Source organism: Aphelocoma coerulescens, chromosome 5 (genome assembly GCF_041296385.1).
Source record: "Aphelocoma coerulescens isolate FSJ_1873_10779 chromosome 5, UR_Acoe_1.0, whole genome shotgun sequence".
Taxonomy (NCBI): Eukaryota; Metazoa; Chordata; class Aves; order Passeriformes; family Corvidae; genus Aphelocoma; species Aphelocoma coerulescens.
Genome location: NC_091019.1, coordinates 52485872 through 52506364, shown reverse-complemented (window position 1 = coordinate 52506364; position 20493 = coordinate 52485872). Strand labels below are relative to the sequence as shown.

General features: G+C 43.4%; 1 protein-coding gene across 2 annotated transcripts in view; it reads left to right on the top strand.

Annotated features, from left to right (window-relative positions):
* PRIMA1 (proline rich membrane anchor 1) overlaps window positions 1-20493 on the top strand; it is a 48387-nt gene that overhangs the window by 6907 nt on the left and 20987 nt on the right. The gene's annotated exons all lie outside the window — the stretch shown is intronic.

Genomic DNA, 20493 nt, shown 5'->3' with positions numbered 1-20493 from the left:
TCCTTTTTAGACAGGTTTGCAGCTTGAAGGTCTGGGTGCTCCAAGGCAAATTAATTTATAAGCAGACAAAAATCCAAACACTCTGTCTAGACCATTCAGTACGTTTGACTGTTGTCAAGACACTGGAGCACTACAGTTTACCATAGCAGTGAGTCAGGCTCACTGGTTTTAAATTGCTTACAACTGTTACAAAAATAGGAGGCATGTCAGGAGTCAGTGGCAAGGGAGAAGTTTTCCCAGTAATGCACATACAGGCTAAGACTCATCTATTTCTCTTCATACAAATCAGTGCTCCCAAGCCTTACCCAGCACATCCGAGCTCCTCCTAATTTCCAGCCATGCATCCCCATGACCAGCACACCTGGTGCCTTCAGTTCCTGCTGGCTAGCTCTGCAGCTGCTTTCCACATCAGTGTTCCTGTGATCCCTGACATACAGATAATTTCTGGGGAGTGATAGCTGTCCCCATGGTCCCTGCACAGTGGGACAGAGCTTCCCAGTTCTGTATGCACCCACTGGGTTCAGGGACACAGACTGGGTCCTACTGGTATTTGGTATTCCAGTAAATCTCCTTAAAGCTTATGCATTTTCATAAATTCATCTTTCCCTATAAGGCTGCCTATTAGTTCTTCTCCCTGCTTATATAAACTCTCATGAGAGCAGTGTTGCATAGTGTATCCAGTATCCTCAGCACTTCCCCCAAGGAAAAATAAATCATTAGGTATCATCATCTGGCTGTTTGTCTTTATCAGCGCCATCTCCAGATGTGCAGAAGACATGAAGAAGGCTTCTGCGCAGCTTTTAGTCAGGCAGAGGACAGGCAGAATTTTTCAGTGTCTTTTCTGCCAGGAGCATGCTTTGTACTTGTGCTACACTGCAGAAAATTAAGGTAAAGGCAGAGAAAAACCAACAGTGAAACACTTGGGAAAGGAAGTACAAAGACAGCTGGGAAAGCAGAGAGGGATGGTTTTTATAGCAGGAAAAATCTCTTTCAGTGTTCAGGAAAATGTCATGGACGGTAATACTGAAAATTACCTTGATCTTTGTATCACAGACAGAAAAGAAAGTACTTTGTCACTCTCTTTTCTTGTACCTGGGGTACCCCGTTGCCCTGAGGGGGATGAGATGTGGCAGAGTGTTGTCACAGGGACCAGCCCTGCTGACCAGCTGCACTGGGAAGGGAGCACCACTGCCAGGCTGCTTCCTCTCCATCAGGCAGCTGCTCTGAGTGCATGGATATGTCCCCTGTCAAGTGGGAAGGAAATAATGTCAGAAAAAAAGAAGTCTGTCACACACAGCAAAAAGAAGAACAAGAAACCAAATGGGCCTGTGACTAGGATAGCCTGATGCTTTCTCAGGCTGGATTGCCAGGTGCTAACACAGTTCTAAAAATGAGCTATATAAATCCAGATGACTAATATTTAAGCAAGTGACTTCATTTCATATACAATGAAAAAAAGAGATTCCACATTTCTTTTACTGGTACGCTTTAGAGTAGCAATCAAGTGTCTCATCTTGAAAGATGCTTTCATTATCATCAGCTGTCTAGGCACTGTGATTAGTCCATGTGTACAACAATCCCCTTCCTTAGGAGAAAGAACAAGCCTCATGGTTAAATATTGATGTTACAGACAGTACTTTTAAATGGTATTCAGAGGAGAGGGAAGTAAAGAGCCAAAAGCTGTTGTGAAGTGGTTGATGCTAGACTTGCATTTTGCACTTTCTAAGTGAATAAAGTTTAGTACTGAAAAGACCTCTGCAAAAAAACAGCAGTCCAGGAGCTGCAAGATTTTTACTTTTACAAGGTACAGTGTCTGTGCCATGAGGTCCTACATAAAGACGCTGGAATTGCTTTCAGGGCTTTGTCAGGCGCAAAAGGCTGCATTCTGCGAGGCACTGTCCTTAAAAGCTCTCTCTGCAATCAAACCGAATACTGGTGGAGATTTAGATCAACTTTAAAGCAGTTACCATGGTTTGGGCTGGGTGATTAAAGCCAATAGATGCAAAAATCCTGTCTATCCAGTCACTACAGACAGTAACAGTTCAGTTATCTGCTGTATGAAGCATCTCGTGCTCTTTGACATGGCCTCCAGCTGCTGCTGTGAAAAAGCAGGGAACCTTCTGTGTGTCCTATTAGTCCCACCTGATTGTTTTACAAACCCTACTTGGTTGTATGGGATGGCACTGCATAACTGTTTGTGAACAGCTGAAGCACTCCCTGAAAGGCTTTGTTGTGCTTGAGGACTTTTAGGAACAATTACAGTACATTTAGTGTCTCTTTAGATATTTCAATATTGACAGGTTGATCCAGCAACAAATCTTTAGCTCTGCTTCCTGCAGATAGATTTATACAAAATCTGTTAAATGCAGAGAATCCTGGAATTCACATATAATAGCTGGCAAATGCTGTGTTTACTCTGAGGGGAAATAACCTAATTCCCTCTGCAGAAAATGAGTAGAATCACACACAGCTTAGCAGGCAGTCTAAAACCACAAGTAGTGTTAGGAGCACCAGCTTTCCATGGTTTAGGAGACACTTCCCTGTTACAGTTGTGTATTTACATCAAGAATGTGTGGGGAGTGTTTCAGCACACCCTGAGGAGGCACTGAATAAATGAATGAAGCTACATGAATATGGGAAATTTAATAGAATGCTTTTGTCCTCCTTCAGGGATGACCCCAGCTCTCCTTTCCCCATGTTTCTAACTCCTTCACACAGACCACTGGTGTTTCTGGTGCCCCATCCAACTGCTGCTCTTGCTTCCAGTGCCTCCACTCTGCAGCCGATTCCATCATGGCAGCATAACCCTGTGCCTCCTCCTGGGAATCTGTCTGCCTTACAGTATCTAGATGAAGGCTGCCATCAGCCATGCTGCTTCCTGTGCATGCTGGTTCTCTCAGAATTGCTGGTTCACCCTTATCTTTTTCTGCAAAGTGCGACACATGGAGTATTTAAGTTTTGACTTTCCTGAGTTTCATTTCAGATGGAGTTTTTTGTCATCCCATGGAGATACTGCTGTCTGGTTCAGTACAGATGTGTACCTTACTGAGGGGCTCCAAGGAGAGGGGCTCCAGCCTGTGTTAGAAGTAGCTGGGATGGTGGGGACTGTGTGATGAAGTGGTGAGGACTGTCAGGAGACATGGTCCCTGAGTCCATGGCAGTTCCTCCAGACAGTTTGGCACATTGATGCTTCCGGAGTAACTCCCCTTACGCAAGCAGCAGCCTGCTCTTTAACCCATGCCTAGAAAACTGCTCATTGATGAAGTGAAAGGAAAGCTCATGAGGCTCTAAGGGGCCTAAGGCCAACTAAACTTAGATGCTGACAGCAAAGGAAGAAGGAACTTTCAATGAAATTGAGTGTGTTCCCTAGATGTGGCTGTAATGACCTGAAGGCAATAGAGATGCTCAGAACCTGGCCTTTAATTAACTGTGTCTTTTTCTCTCCATCTGCTTTCCTCCTTGTCTCTGGATTTCAGCCAAGACTAAGACAAGGTGGATGAAATACTTGTTTAGGCAGCATTTCTAACCGGGCTTCACAGACCCGTGAGATTAAGCTAGTTCAAGTCATGTTGACCCTTGAAAATCTGAAAAACAGCTGTTGTCAACCCTTAAATACTCCGTGAGCATGCAGGTTTCTCCAGGGGCATTGCAAAGAAGAAAGGACTTTGTCTGGAAGTAAAAGCCAGGCTTTCAAACCAGGAAAGGGGGAAGGGGTTAGAGCTAGACATATGCTGCAGTCAGTATCAGTTTTAATCTGTGTAAGGTCTTAGGAAAAAACAAATTCAGATGTGACTTCTTTAAAATGGTACGAGGAAGAGAAAGGATGTCCTTGTGTGTACTCCTCACTTTTTGTTGAGCAGCATTTGCTGTCTCTGCTCTGCCCTTCTCCCATACTGGGTGAGGAGTCCATGGTATTGTCATCTGCTCTCTGGATGATGGAAGTGTTCAGTCAAACATTGCTTCAGTCAAAATTTAGAGGAGGAAACCTAAGCTGAGTCTGGATACATGAGCCAGTCTCTAACATTTGGATGCTTGCACATACATACACAGTGAAGTCTTCACAGCTCCTGACCTTAGTGGAAGTTTGCCCTGAGCTGTCAGTTGAGATCAAGCACGATCATGTCAGTGCAAAGCCAAAGTGAATGACATCACCACAGAGGACTCTAATCTCCATGCAGTAATTGTATCATTTTGTTTTTCAAGATGAAATCTTTATCTTTGGAGACAGAGCATCTAATTAACTAATTATTTGGACTGGTGAAAATGCCAAAATAAAAATGACCAACTACAAGAAGGGTGAAACCTTTTGGCAACTGTATAAACTCAGATGTACAGCTTAATTTCAGAAAGCATGCAGTGTCCCTTCAGTGCAAGTAGGAAAGCTAAAGACATTCAGATCTTTTGGGACAGATCATAGATTCATGGAATGGTTCAAGTTAAAAGGGACCTTAAAGGATCATCTAGTTCCACCCCCTGCCATGGGCAGGGGATACCTTTCCCTAGACCAGGTTCCTCAAAGCCCCATCTAAGCTGGCCTTGAACACTTTCAGGGATGGGGAATCCACAGTTTCCCTGGGCAGCCTGTTCCAGTGGCTCACCCCCCGCACACTAAAGAATTTCTTCCTGGTATCTAATCTAAGTTTATGGCCTTTCAGTTTAAATCCATTACCCCTTGTCCTCAGCCATACACGCCCTTGTAAAATGTCCCTCTCCAGCTTTCTTGTAGGCTCCCTTCAGGTACTGAATGGTGCTATAAGGTGTCCCTGGAGTTTTCTTCAACTCTCTCAGCCTGTCTCATAGAAGAGATGCTCCAGCCCTCTGATCATCTTCATGCCCCCCTATGGACTGACTCCAGGAGGTCCCCATCCTCCTTATATTGGGCCCAGAGCTGATCACAGAACTGCAGATGGGGTCTCATGAGAGTGGAGTAGAGGGGAGAATCCCCTCCTTCAACCTGCTGGTCACGCTTTTGTTGATGCACCCAGGATACACTTGGCTTTCTGGGCTGTGAGCACACATTGCTGGGTCATGTCAAGCTTCTTGTCCACCAGCACCCCTAAGTCTTTCACTTCAGGGCTGCTCTTAATCTATTCTCTTCACAGATTTTATTTGTACTTGGGATGACCCTGATGTGGGTGAAGGACCTTGCTGAACTTCATGAGGTTTGCACAGGCCCACTGCTCAGACCTGTCAAGGTCCCCTCTGGATGGCATCCCTTCCCTCTGGATGGCATCTGCTCCCTCTGGGTGACATCCATTCCCTCCAGCGTGTTGACTGCATGACACATCTTGGTCTTGTCAGCAAACTTGCTGAGGATGTGCTCGATCCCACTGTCCGTGTTGCTGACACAGATGTCAAACAGCACCAGTCCTAATACCAACCCCTGAGGAATGCCACTCATCTCTGGACTGTCACAATGTATATATATTAGGCAGGAATCTGAGGAGCAGGAATAGTCTGGAACTTCTTAAACTTCGTGTGGGTTTTAAAGTAACCAGAGTTTTCAGATTTGTCTTGCTAATTGTTAAAATAGCCTTTCATAGCAATAACTTGTTACAGAAATAAACATTGTATAGCTCTAGGACATAAAAGAATAAGAAATGGGTTTTTCTGGGTCCCTAAATCCTGGTGGTCAGATGCAGAGGTGACCCAGTGTGGATTCAAAGAATGAGTTTGAACCTCATGCTGAGTACTGTCTCTACGTCGCTATTCCAGCAGGAAAGCTGAGCATGGTCCTGATGCTCACCAATACATTTCTTGTACTTGGATGCTAATGTGTTTGCCTACTCAATGCCTAAAGGACTTGTGTCATTGGCAGACGTCTGATTGTCCCCCAGGAGTTGAGGGGAAGTTGTGATTGCAAAATGAATTGAAATCTTCCTGGAGGCCACGATGTGTCTTCAAATATGACATGCCCAAAAATCAACTCAGGTCAGTCTGATGTAGGCTGCAGCAGTAGGAGTTGAGCGTCTCAGGCAGCTCTGACTTTAAGTTTCCCTTTGGTTAGGCATTTCATTTTGTGAAGGTTTTCTATCTTTACAATCCACCCCTGCAAAGCTGCTGGCCATAAGGCCTCAGCTGGCAGGACCAGCCTTCACCTACTGCCCTTCTGCCTGAAAGACTTGTTCAGAGTAGTTTTGAGATATTTGGACATGTTTGAGGAATCTTGGGTGGATTTCTCCCAAGTGATGCCCAAAGGAATTATTAGCAAACAGGTGGGGCTTGTTTTATAATATGGGGAAGACATTTCCCTCCATACTGCATACAACATAGTGACTGCCAAAACTGAACAGCAGAGAACTACAATAGCCCCAAAATGGCAGGGCACACATTGTCTCCTGCATGAAGATAAATACAGTAGAGACTGCTACTGTGAGAGCAAGTCTGGTCTAGACAGTGACTTTTTTTAAATGCAAACAGAATGCTGAAACAGGGAAGCCCTTCCAGTTTTGGTAACACAGCTGTCATACTGTGAATTGCAGTCTTGTATGAGAGCATTGTTCATAATTTACAAAGCAAAACCAAAATTCAATTCTTGTCATCTCCCACATACATTTTTGTGTTACTGGAGGAATGTGACTCTCAGAAGTGTTGTAGGATTTTGAGGCTTTCAAATCTAAATTGAACTCCAACCCCACAGCCTGGAGCCATGGCTGATGGCAGAAGTAGACTCTAGTCCAGGTCCCCATCGTGTCGTTTTCACATCACAGACACTACCTTCTCTCTTAGTACAGTGAACCAAATCATTAAGCATCCAAGACTGGATTAAGCAGAATTCACCCATCTAAATCAGAAATGCAATAATTGGATTTTCTGCCTCAAACTGCAGGCACTCTGATTTTATCACCAAAGACATAAAGACTTCAAAATGCTGCTATTTTTTTCCATTTAGCTCAGTTATTTCTGGGGTAGGAGTAAAAGTTACAAGTCCTCACCTCTCAGTCAAAATAAGAAAATTATTTATGGTGAGGAGATTTCTTAAGCAGCAATCAAATAGGAAATTTGAAATAGTTTGAGTATCTAAGATGTTATATTAAGTCTGAAGAGTTGGATTAGTGACTAGAAAGCAGGTAAGACTGGAAAGGTTCATGCTAATACTTTCTTGATAGGATTCTGCTGTCACTCTTTCACCTAACATCTCCTCACATTGAGCTGTTGTAAAATCTCTGTCTTTCTGTTTGAAACACTGGTAAGATCAGATGGTCAATCACAGCTTCCAGTGCTTTCCCATTTCAGAGTTTTTCATCACAATAAATTCTGAAATGTTTTGTCAAGTCTAATTTTTATTTAGGCAAGTGATGAATATTTCCCCTGCTCTGGGACCTTGCATATTTGTTTTGAATTTTTCATACAGTAATAAATCTATATAATGGAAAAATCCTCTCTCTTGAAAATGCATTTTGAAGTATTTAAAAGTAAGAGCCTCAGGCCAGATTTTGCAGTGCAGGAATCAGTGGGAGTTCTGTTGTCTATAGATTAAAAACATTGTCTAATTTTTTAAAAAGAACCATCACATATTAAACTGGTTCTGCAATAGAATAGTCCTTTCTACTCTGAGATGCATACTCCAACAGCTTGATTTTTTTTTTTTTTTGTTTTAAGCAGAAGGAGTTGGCTAAGCTGAAGACATTAATTCCTTCTGTGGATGGCAGTCCATTTGTACATGCCTACCATTTCACTGATTAAGAAGATAACAAATCTTCAGTGAAGTTACTGATGAGTCAGAGGCTGCTGATTTACAAGTAATTGCAGGTTCACCTGCTCCTGGCAGAAGGAGTTGTGCCTCATCTTGACAAGCCAGAAGTAAATGCTTAATTGGCAAAAGCTGTTCCAGCAGGGAGGGCTAAGCAGCTGACCTCAGAATATGTTCTTGTAAGGGTTTTGTGCATTGTATTGTTGTGAACATGATGTAAAGGTGTTGCCCTGCTTGTGTAATTGCAACTTAAGGGTAATATTTAAGTCAATGCAGCAGGTCAAGGAAGCAGTAGTCTGGAAATTTGGGATGTTAACCCAAAGTGAGGACACAGTGTACATTAATATAGCGTGAATACAGGCTAATAACTGATGCTGCTGCCAAAATCTGTCATTAATAATTATGCAAGTTAATTTAACCCTTCCACTAGTAAATAATATTGCATTATAACTACATAAATATAGCAGCAAATTGCCATTCCCTAATGCCTATTTAAATTAATTATTTTATAATTTTGAAGTGTCTTTTAAATGAAGCTGGTATTTCATCAGTTCATTGGTTAGAAATATTTTTAGACAAAGATCTGTTCCTTGACAAATGCTGCTATTAAACTGGACTTTTACCAATGGAGCAGATTCTCTTGAATCATCCCTGGACATTTTCCTATCCTTCTGGAAGCGATGCATATTCTTATTTCATAGCCACCATCAAAGGAAATGACTGTCAGTGGAGCACAGGGAGGGTTTGGTTTAGCCCTTGTTTCACTCTGGCAAGGTGCAGGTGCTCTGCCTCAGCTTTTCAGGGCATCATTGTACGTGGGGGCTGCCCACTGCTGGAGGTTCAGTAGGGAGTCATGGTCTGTGTAAAGCCTGGGGGCAGTGCAGATAGCAACCTGCAACCAATTTGCTTGCATTTGTGACTGTAAAATAAGCTGTGCCTTGTCTTTTAGCTTTCCGGGAGTTCCAGATATACTGAGTGGTGATTGAGGACTTCACATAAGGCATTTGGCACGGTGAAATGCCTCGATCTGTTAATGGGATGTAATTGCCTTTTTAAGTGTTCTGTATTTTATGGAAACTGCATGAAAAATTATTAGTTGATAAATGTAATTTTACTTATATTAGAATTAAATTTACACCTGGTTTGGAAGGCCTTTCACATTTCAGTTTCATTTTACTCTGGGTGGGTCATCAATTTAATTTCCCTTAAGTTGAATCTGAATAAAATTTGGAAAAGTAACTTAAAAGCACTAGGTATGGGAATTATTAATTGATCTCCTCAGGGTCATTTTTAAGTGATCACTGTAGCCCTTAATTCCAGCAATAACTGAATTGTTGGAGTGATACAAGTGTGAAAAAACCCACATAATATCAAGCAGGAAGATTATGTTTACATAGATGCCATACATCAACAGAAGTATCAGCTACATAGTCAGCCAGCTGTTCCCTAAAACTTACACATATGACTTGCAATATGGCTTTCTGTGTAAAGTGAACCCTTTAGAGCCATCTGCACTTACCAATCTAAAATGTATGTCTATTATAGTCACTCTCTTCATATAGTGGAGTGCCCAACAGGCAAACCATTGATTTTTCAGAGATGGACACAAACCAGTACCTTAGAAGCTGTCCTATTAACACATTAGGAAAATACGCAGAGTATTTCCAAGTCTTCCACAATCTGTTTTAGGAAATTCAGTCTGCAGTTGGTTTTGTCTCAGACTTCCCTGAAGGCACTAATTTTGAGAAAGTGTCAGCGCTGGGATGTGAGACTTGTCCAATCTTTGCTATTACCTAGAGGTTCCTAAGCTCTTAAAAAAGCTGTTAATGATCTACAAGATCATGTCTTAATACCAGTAGCACAGAATTTTATTCACTTTGCTTAGCTTGTGACTGATGGCACCACTCATGTGAATACTGTTGAACTCTAAGAAGTTGTGCAAATCTGGACTTTAATTCAATCTGTGTATAAAACATCATACCAAGAAAATATGTCCTCTTTCTATGGGATTGAATCTGCCAGCCCTGAGGTATCTTATTAATTATTTGCTGGTGAAAGACTGGTCATCACTGTAAGAGTGTAGACTCCTGAAACGATGTTTCAGCTGTTTGAATTTCAGCCTATATCATCCCTCCTTGGAAGGTGTGTTCACTGTAAGGGCTGAAGGATTGATAAGCTTTCAGAAGGCTTGATGGTCACATACTGTGCCTCTCACAAAGGAGGCATCTTGCCCACCCTCCAGGGAATGGTGGAAAGAGTGTCCAGGGCACTGCTTCTCCCTCTGCCACCAACCTGCTGGGAGATCTCAAGAGAGTCAACTATGATATCAGACACCCAGAGTTACCATATCTGAAACAGAGATATGTTTTCATCTCTGTAAACTTTGTATTTGACACTAGTGGATCTCAAGCACTGAAGATTATTATTATTATTATTATTATTAGGCTCAAAAGTAATAGTAATTGTTATAGAATTGATCAGCTGTGTCCTGTCTCATTGAATAGGAGGCTGTACCATCACACAGCAAGGACTGGGCCAGGAATGAGATGCAGCACCTACAGTCACACCATCACCATCCAGTAAGGAATGAAAGGAGGCAGCCTGAGGGGCTGGACATGAGCACACAGTTAAAAACAGCACTATGGCTTGTCTTATTACTCTGTCAATGATGATACAGCTTCAGCAAAGCCCTGGCAAAGGAGAGTATATCAGCAGATAAGGGAATGAACAACCTGGAAAGGCTATCACTGTGTGTGCTTACAGTGTCCATACAACTGCCACTACCACAGGACCATAGCAGGCTCACCAGAACCTGCCTTCACGGCACCTTTTGGGTGCCTTCATCCAAGGGTACCTGAGGCTCAGTGGAAGCAAGGCCTAGTTTTTTAAGGGCTTTTATCACCTAAAAATGCAGATAGATGCTGAATGAGCTCTCCAAACCACTTAGCTCTCAGGAAGTGTCCTAAGCCATGGCTCACTCCACCTTATTTTGGACAGATGTTTTCCATGTGCTGTTTACTAATAATTTCCTCACTGTTGGTCTGAGGTGAGTGGTGGCCAGCAGGTCACAAGGGAGGATGAGGCAAGTTTTCTACTTAATGTCTTTGCTCTTGGCAGTTGTTCTTCCGTGAGTTGCCCTCTGCAGCTGCACTGCCCCACAAAGGAGCCTATCTCTCTCAGAAAAACCTGGTTCTGATGATGAGCCCATCTTCTGCCCTAAAACAGCCTCTGAAACAGCCTGAAAGCAAGACAGGTTGACTGGGGGAGAAACTGTCCAGAAGACTCATTTATTTTTATACCTATTTTACTGCAGTGGACCTGAGAGGTGATATTGGCTATGGGATTGAGGTGGGAAAATCCATGTCCTGTACCTAGTGAGTTCCAGCTTGGAAGCAGCCCTTTATTTCTTTCACTGGTCCCTACTTTTGTTTGTTGTCAAATGGTTCAGGGCACAGTGGCATAAGCCTGCAAGCAAAGATAGCCCTTTTCCCAGGAAGCTTGAAGAAGTCTCCACATATCTGATTCCCAGAAGCAAACCTCTTCCTGCCCATGTTGAAGTTATTCACAGAATCACAGAATCATTTATGTTGGAAGAGACCTCTGAGATCATCAAGTCCAACCTATGACCTAACACCGCCTTGTCAACCAGACCATGGCACTAAGAGCCACATCCAGTCTTTCCTTAAACACCTCCAGGGCTGGTGACTCCACCACCTCCCTGGGCAGCCCATTCCGATACCCAATAACACTTTCTGTGAAGAACTTCTTCCTAATGTCCAACCTAAACCTCCCCTGGTTCAGCTTAAGACTATGTCCCCTTGTCCTGTTGCTGGTTGCCTGAGAGAAGAGACTGACCCTCAGCTGGTTACAACTCCTCTCAGGCAGTTGTAGAGAGTATTAATATCTCCCATGAGCTTCCTTTTCCCCAGGCTAAACAAACCCAGATATCTGTATGCATGTCTCTGTGTGTGTGTGTATGCTTGTTGATGGAAATAAGCCCAAGTGTTCTGAAATGGCAAAGGCAGACTTAGCATGAAGGTTCAGTGTTTTGAGGCCTCTTTTTTTCTGGATGCTTTTTCACGTTCATCCCTGTAATATGATGAGGTCCCACAGTTTGGCAGGACAAGCAGATGATGTTCAGCACTGATTTTTCCCTGCTGAAGAATTGCCAGTGCTCATAACGTGCCTGCGCACATCACTCACCACTGGAGAGTTAGACTGTGTGTTTGTGCAATGAAGTGGATGGTACTGTGCTGGCACATCTCTGTGTCTCTCAGTGGTGCCTCTGTTCAAAAGAACTGAGAATTACTGTCCCCAGGTCAGCGCTGTGCTCTGCTGTTCTGTCACAGGCCTTGCTGCTGTGTTTCCTTGAATTGGTGGTTGACAGAATGGTCAGGGAAATACAGCTAGTTCTTGTAGAAATATAGGTGAAGTACTTATAAATGGGCTTGTCTGTTCTATTAAAGAATTAGGAAAGAAACAGCAACAATGCTGACATGCAGCCTTACGTTGCACATTTTATCCCTATACTTTGCAACCATTTGGAAAGCTGGGGCTACTGTTCCCATCCCGGAGAAGGAGAAACAAAACTGAGGTGGAGATTGTCCCAAAATCACCCAGCAAACAAAAAAAGGGGGAGAACTGAGTCTGGAACCCACATCCCGAGGGGAATTTCTGTCTTCTGCAGTGACATGCTGCCTAGGTACAGAGAGGTTAAGGCCTGTATCATGAAACTCAGGAAGATTGAACTTAAGGTTGTATATCTTCATACCCAACTTTAAGCATCTTGGTTCTCAGAGTGCTAAGAACCTCTGGAAACCAGGTTACCTTCTAAAATAAATTCCAGGGTACTAATTTAACAGCAAATGCTTTGGCACTGGTGACCTGTTTCTTAGAGGCACCAGATACCCACTAATCTGATCGACATCTGCATTTCAGAAAACAGGTCACCAGGTCTGGCAGGGCTCACCTGAGCTATGGCTCCCATGGAGAGGCAGCACTTAGGACTACTTGGGGGTGTCCTTAGGACTGTCTTGGTGCTGCCCCTCCTGGCAGTGATCCAGGTTGTGAAGAGCAGACAGTGTGATGATGCCCGTGAGGCTCTCCTAAATGCTTGTGTTGCTGCAAGGAGGAGGTTGCCTTGCAAGGCACAGGCTTCAGCTCTCATTTGCTTGGGACAGAAAGCGACAGGGTGTGATTTAATCGGGGTAAAAACAATTCAGTCCTTTATGTTGAGAGAGAACCAGATGGTGAGTGAAAAGCAGCGTCTCATCGGGAGACTGCTGGTTAGAAAAACACGGGACAAAGTCAGATCAGAGGGCAGTGGCTGATGTGAGCATGCATTGTAAAGATAAATGCCAGAGTTGAGTATTAACACAGAAGCTAGCAATGATCTAATCTTCTTAAAAGCCTTTTTTCCACAAGGTCTATAAATGCTACTGCTTCTCCAGATCATACTTTAGAGGTCTCCCTCTGTGCTCTCTAATCCTGCTCTCCTCCAAAAGACCTCGGCAGCTGAAAGCATGTTTTGCCCCTATTTGAGGGGTACCTCAGTTCTGATGGGTCTCATCAGTTTCACCAACAACCTGATAGGATTAAGGCTGGCAGGTCTGGCCCTCAGCTTCTCAGTCTTTTGGAGCACAGACTTTCCCTTCCTACTTTGTTTGACAATCCCTGGACTGCTCTGCTCTATGCATCAGCATATTTCCATATGTATGTAGAGCTCTGAACTTTCTCTAGTTTACCTCTGCAGTTGTACAAAACCAAGACAGGTTATCCCACAAGCTTAGTGTCAGGGCACCTTGTGGGATCCTACCTTGTTTCTATAGGGCTCAGCCACACAGAGCTCCTGGGCATGGTGTCGCTGTGCTGGCCTGGGGCAGAGATCTGGCGCCTGCCTGGGAAGTCAAAAAGGGAGTTTGCTGTTTCCACCCCTGTAATGTAGTTTTGGCCAAGTCAGTGTTTACTCCCAAAGAAGAGGCAACATGATCCAGAGGGGAGGACTGGCCAGGAGTCAAAAGACATTTTGTTTTCCTGGCTTTCTCACTGAGGTGCAGTGACTTTGCACAAGCCGCTTCCCCACAATGTGCTTCACTTATGTCTGGCTGACCAGTATTTTTACCTGCTATTACTTTATTTTGGTCCTTACGATATGATCATTTTCTAAGGGAATCTCAAATCTGCCAAGGAAAAGCAGCTGCATTACACTTACCAAGAAAGCACAGTAACATGGGGCTTTAGTGAAATCCACTGCAAAACCCAAACCTAAATGTGTGCAAGTTCAGTAACTCCTAAAGCTTAGATCTTGAACATCACTCTTAGCCTCCCCCACCCAGCTGCTCTCTTCCTCACTGACTGTATCCATGCTCAGGCATTTTCACCTGCAGTTCCAGTTCTGTTTCTTGCAATGAGCCATGCATTCCTCTAGTGCCTGTGACCTTCAGAAAATTCCTGCAGACCTACCCCTGTCCATCACCTCCTGCACACTCTAGTCTCCAAAACGAAGCACAAAACTGAGTATGTTTCTTGTTTCAGAAGGGAAGTGTTTTTAGAAAGGAGGAGAAAACTAAGGAGATGAAGCAACTGAGAGTGTAGAATAACAGCATCTACGGTGTAAGAGCTGCAGGGGAGGGAATTTCTCCAGCATCATTCCCACACATGTTTTTATTATAGCAGAAGTTCCCGCTGCGTAGTGATTGCAGTATCCCCCTTAAAAGTGTAGTAGGAACATATGCATGGAGCAGCTGCATGGTATAAACTTGTCTGCAACAAAGTGCGATAAACAGAAGTATCATCTGCTACAGGAATAGCTGATTTCTACCAGTGTTATTTAACCTAGCTACTCCAGGGAGGCCGTAAATCAGGACAGGCTTGCTGCTGAGCACACCGCTATTGCCTGGTTGTTTACCAGACTGGCTCATGGCACTCTGGAAATGGCCCTAAGCTTACAGGCAACAGGAAGGGCAGAAATTTATAAGGGAGTAAACAAACAAACAAACAAATTCTTTTTCTGGAATAAAATTTGCTCCAGAATTAGGTGATTCCTGGTTTGTTTAAGCCAGTCTGTTGCACATCATGTACAGTTACAGCCATGCTCCAAAGATGACTGTGGTGGCACAGGATATTGTTGTTCTTCAGTTTTTCCTTGCTGGGTAGTGCCTTCCTCCTGTGCCTGTTCTCTGTGGCAGGATCTGAGGGAGCAGGTCCAGCAAAGCAGCTTTCTGGGTCACTGCTAATTGGAGACTGTGATAATCCAAATTCTTTCAATCATGTTCGAATTTACTGGAGGTGAATTTGCCCCAAGTAGACTTTGTCTATTATGGAAGCTGTTGTCTATTCCTGCTTTACATTCCTGCTTTACATTCCTGCTGCATTGGCCTGGTCCCTTGTGGTAATGATGGCTGTTAATAGACCTGGCTTTCTGTGGTGCCCTTTCTCCCCCGACTCTCTAAACAGGAAACAGTGTGTTCATCACTTTGAGCAGCCACAGTGCTGTGGGAATCTCATATTTTATTCTATTTCCTGGAGTTAAGCCACCCGATGCTGTGGTAGTGTTTGGAGCTGTCCTTTGGAGCATGCTTTGTTTCTGCTTTTCAGAGGGAAGGAATGGCAAAGCAGCAGCAGGGCTGGGGCCTCGTCCCAGCTGCTGTGCCAAGAACATGCAATGACAGAGCACCTCCATGCTGGATATTTAAACATCGTAGAACCACAGAATGGTTTGGATTGGAAGGGAAATTACAGATGGGGTATCCACAGCTTCTCTGAGCAGACGTATGCAAGGGTATGGCAGCGTATGTGACACCATCTTGCTTCTCGAGGGTGGTCTGCTCCCAGTATCTCCTCTACCTCATTTCGTATCTCCCGGGGGACCAACTATAGCTGCCATTGGGGTGCCAGGAGCAGGGCAAAAGCCCAAAGCCCCCCAGTCAGCAGCTAAATCTCTTTGTTCATACCATGTCTTACCATGAGGCAAAGATGTTGCATCATTGCAGTGATGGCCAAATCCAATTTATCTTTCTTCAGGATTTAATTGTTTGTACATACTGCTGGTGACAGTACCTGGTTCCACCTCCAGCTCTTGTGGTTGAGGCCACACGTACTCAGATTCCTCCTGTCTTGGCTCTACCACAGCTGAATTCTGTCAATGCCTCCACACTTCCCTCCCAGAGTCTGCTGACAGACTTTGCTCTGCTTTTGCTGTGGGGTCTGAAGACGTTGCAGAGGGGGATTATGGCCTCTTGCAGGCTGTCTCTGAGTCTGTGGCCAACCAGACCAGGAGGGGCCAGGCCCAGCCCTGGGGCTCCTGTTGATACCTGCCTTTTGGCATTTCATGTGTTGTGCTCCTGCATCTCCCCCTCCAGCAGTTCAAGCATGGCTAGGTGTGTTGTCCGAGGGCAACAGCTGTGAAAGGAGGCTGATAGCTGCTTTTCGGACCTGCCAGGGAGAAAGTAAAGTGCATCTATTCATATTTAATAGCTTCTATATCTTCAAAGTTAATGATTTCAAATACATACAGAGGTGCCCCAAATGTGAACGTTTGCCTTTATATGTTCAGCTGATAAAAGTAATCTCAATTTTGCATGGAAGAGGGAGAAGAAAAAAAGGAGTTGGTAGATTTTCTCATATATTCTGTTACCAACAGTTACTAATAAATCCTGAGGAACCACTCAGAATGCAAACATGTTTAACAAAATTATTAGCAGCAGTTTCATTTATATGGGTGCATATGTATACCTCTTTATAGACATACATTAAAAATATATGGTATATTTCTCCTTTCTACATATGTGTGTTTTTACACAAATACATATACATGTATGTGTGTGCATCTATTTTGTGTGTGTGCAAACACGAGGGAGTTCCTCTCACAGCATGAGGAAACCTTTCAGGGCTAGACCAGCCACTTCTCCATCAGTCTGGAAAATGTTGTTCCTTCCTTCCTTCGGCAAGCCTGTCTGTCCCTGATCACCAGCATTGCCTTCTGCAGGCAGCTGTGGCTGCCACGTGAAGGAGAGCTCACGGTTCCCTCTGGCCATGCACAGCCCCAGGGCCTGGGCATTGGGGCAGCATGAGGATGCAGGTCACATCTGCAGGCATGGCTTTCTGCCCCAGCAGCAGACATCAAGGTTGCCCATTTCCTGGTCAGCCTCCTCTCCCCCCATCCTCCCAGGAAATTTTCTACTTAAATCCAAGAGCGTGGAAGGGAACATATACTTTGCCTGTTCCCAAAATGCCTTTTAGAATAACAGCTGAAGATCTATATTTGTATCAAGTCTAGCAGCACCACAAACTCTACTAGCAGGCTCTGTTAAAGGATTTGTTTTTCCCATGACTGTTTTTCCATGCTCTGACTTTGAGCAGCCCTGGGTTCACACAGCACGTTCCTACCACATGCGTTATCCAAACACATCTGTAGCAGTCCCTACGTGATGAAATACAGCAAACAGAGGGGATGCTTGAGCTGACACTGACTCACAGATCTCTCCCCATGGCCCTGGGTTAGGTAACCAATCTTGTTCCCGGAGAGCCCGCAGCCTCCAGGGCTCTGGAGACCGAGATCCTGACTTCGGCTACATTTCTCTTCTGAGCGTCATCATGCAGATTCTGGGACAAGGTCCTCAGTTGGCACCAGTCTCACAGCTGGGTGGACTTCTGCTAGTTTACATCATTTGAGCCCTTGGACCTTTTCTTTTAGCTGCCTAAGGCTTCATTCTGTCACACAATGAAATTAATCAGCATTAAGTTAATCAGCACTCACTTTAGGGTGAATCTATGCTGCTGGGGGAGTGAAGGGCCTTATGCAAAAGTAGACAAGAGGCCTCAGGCTCAGGACTGAAATCAGCTTTTTTAAAAAAGACAGGAACATGTGATGGAGGCTCTCCTTGTTTCTCATGTTTTACACAGAGCAATGCTTATAGAGTAAATGTTTGAGCCCTGGTGTTTGTGTAACTGTTTCTCTGTTGAGTTTTTCCTCACAGAACCCAAATTATTTCATACTAATCAGGGCATTCATTGCAGTCCTCTATTCCATAGGAGCTTGGATGAGACATCTTGATGTGAAGAGACCCAAACTGTAAAAGATTCAAAATCCTTCTCCATATTTAAGTGGGAGTTCAGAGTGGACACCAGAGTGTCCTGGGAGTTTTTTTCATGTACCTTGACATTTGAAATCACATTTAAACTTCTCCGTGTTTTCTGGGCTTGTTGTGTATCCCAGTGTGATAATGGCTGTAGGAACTAGTGTCTTTTCTGTCTTGCAAATGGAGATGTCAACGTTCAACTTACATGAATATCAAAATTAATAAATGAGTGAAGATGAGACTAGGACCTCAAACCCTGCTTCAGCCAGCTGATTAACAGGTCTCTAGAATATGTGACATACTTAGAGATTGCTGAAAACACACTGCCTGCATCTTCAATTCCTTTTAATTTCCAACCAAGACTGATAAAACACTTGAGGCCCTTGGAATATAAGCCTGCCTTCAAAATAAAATCCAATCCTGCTTCCTAGCATGCTAATTAAAAGTGCATGGCTGATTCAGGCAGCCCTACAATAGCAAGAGAAATGCTGCAGGCATAGAAATGGCAGGGTTTAGCCTGTTGTGAGTATACAATATTAAAAACAGGCAGATGTCTCATAAGGATGATTACGACAGCACTCTTGACCTTTCTGCAAGAACAGGAATAAAAGCAAAAGAAAAACAATTATCAACTTTTGATTTATCTTGAAAGCTCTCTTCCTTTTTTAGGCATGAAGTTGCTGTTGTAGAAGTGATAGGGGTCACTGTCACCCTTCCACATCACATCAATGGACACTCATGAGCTGGTGACCCAAGCTGTGAGCAAATTGACAAACCTCCACTGGAGACACCTCGCCTGGGATTACATGTGGGGAGCATGGGTCACTGCCTCGCTTCGCTATTTTCCAGCGCAGTCCTGAGTTTGATTTTGTTTTGATCTGGGTTTTCTTGCTTTGTTTTGATTTATTCTATTTTGTTTTGCTTTGCTTTGCAGAGCTGGCTGCTGTGGGATCAGCAGTGGGAAGGGGTGCGCTGGTGCAGGCTCCCTGCCTCAGCATTGCTGCCGAGGGCTGCACAGGGGCACCAGCTCAGCATGGCCTCCTCAGAGAGCACTTTCTGTCTCCTGACAGACTTGGTTGTGTTACTTGTTAATGTCCCAGCATTCCCATGCAAAGAGCAATTAGCCTAAAACCCATATGGTAATGGAAAGTAATAACCCTAATCAAAATAAATGGCAGGAGCACTGGCTTCTGAAATTATGAGCTTTGTAAACTACAGCCATGACCACTAAAGATAACCTGACGGTGTATCCAAGGATTCAAAGTCCTGTTTCTAGATTCTGTCTCAGGCAGTACATGTATTGCTTTTATAACATACACAAAACTATTTAATACTTAACCCAGATGATTAAAACAGCTTCATCACAATTTTTTGTTGGAAGCTCAGAGCAATTTTGAGAATGACCCACTGAGATCTGATAAAAAGAAATCAGAGAACTTCTTGGGAATTTAATGGAAACATTCTTTCCAGTGATGGAACCTCTATTTTTGTGCCTGGACAATGAGGAAACCCTCAATAGCTGAGCTAATCTTTTCTGGTATGCACATTTCTGGCTAGAACCAGCTGGGTACAGATACCTTCTAACATTAGAATTGGAGCTGTGTCTTTATGCTGAGCCTTCAAAACAAACTTAGTAAAAAAAAAGCAGGTGTAAGATTTTTGTGGGGCTGAAACAGTTTGCTCTGAAAGCACGTTTTCATTAATTTGTTTTCAATTAGTTGGATCCATCTAACCACTACAGGCCTGAAATGGGTTATTTGCTCATTGTATTTATTTAGGCCTGGTGCTGTTGGGAATAGGAGAAGGTGATGGCCCTCTAAAAGTAAACCTAACATATGTATTTCATAAATTTTAAGGCCAATAGATAAAAGCCATTGTACTCATGTGGACTTTCCAGAGCCAGAGCGTTTTCTTTACATACTCAATTCTTATTCTGAGTCCAATCTCTTTAGCTGAATTTAGACCTCTTAAAGGTAAAATAAAAAGTCTACCTTAAACTAAGTTTTTCAACCAGTATTGATAGACTATGGTAATGATTAATTATCCTTAATGGCTAAAATTACCCTATTTCTAATCTAACTGTGTTTGTATCCATGTGTAGTTGAGTACATTCCTGAGTCATTTGCAAACTGAATCAGTATTCATCATCCTATTTTTGGGGGGAAGAGGGAGGTCACTGTTAAGAACCACATTCTTCCAGCAGTAACTTTCTGTTTATAGTTAGATTTTGAGACATACTGGTTCTCTGGCTTTTAACTCAATTTATGTGTGCCACACTTACTCTGTGTGTAGCTTTATAGTTTTATAACCTCAACAGCACGTGGAATTAAGTTGGATGCCATATCAAAGTCTAAAGTTATCACACTAGCACTAGTACATCTATATATCAACTAGTAATCTCCTCGGAAAATATCTAGTTAGTTTGACAAGATGTCTTCCTAAATCTATGCTGTTTATCATCAATTATTTATTTTAATATTTTATTAATTGAATGAGATCTTCATTATTTTTGCAGGATTTCTGTCAGGATGTCAGGCTGTGATTACTTCACTCAACCTTCTTATCTTCTTTAAAATGTCATCACTTTCCTACCACTTTCCACTCAGCAGCATTTTCAATGTGCAGAACAACACTTCAAGGTTTAGCAGAAAAATCAAATTTTCCTTGAGTTGTTTTGTACTGTGAAAATAATTTTCTCCATTCAGCTGACTTTGAGAGCAG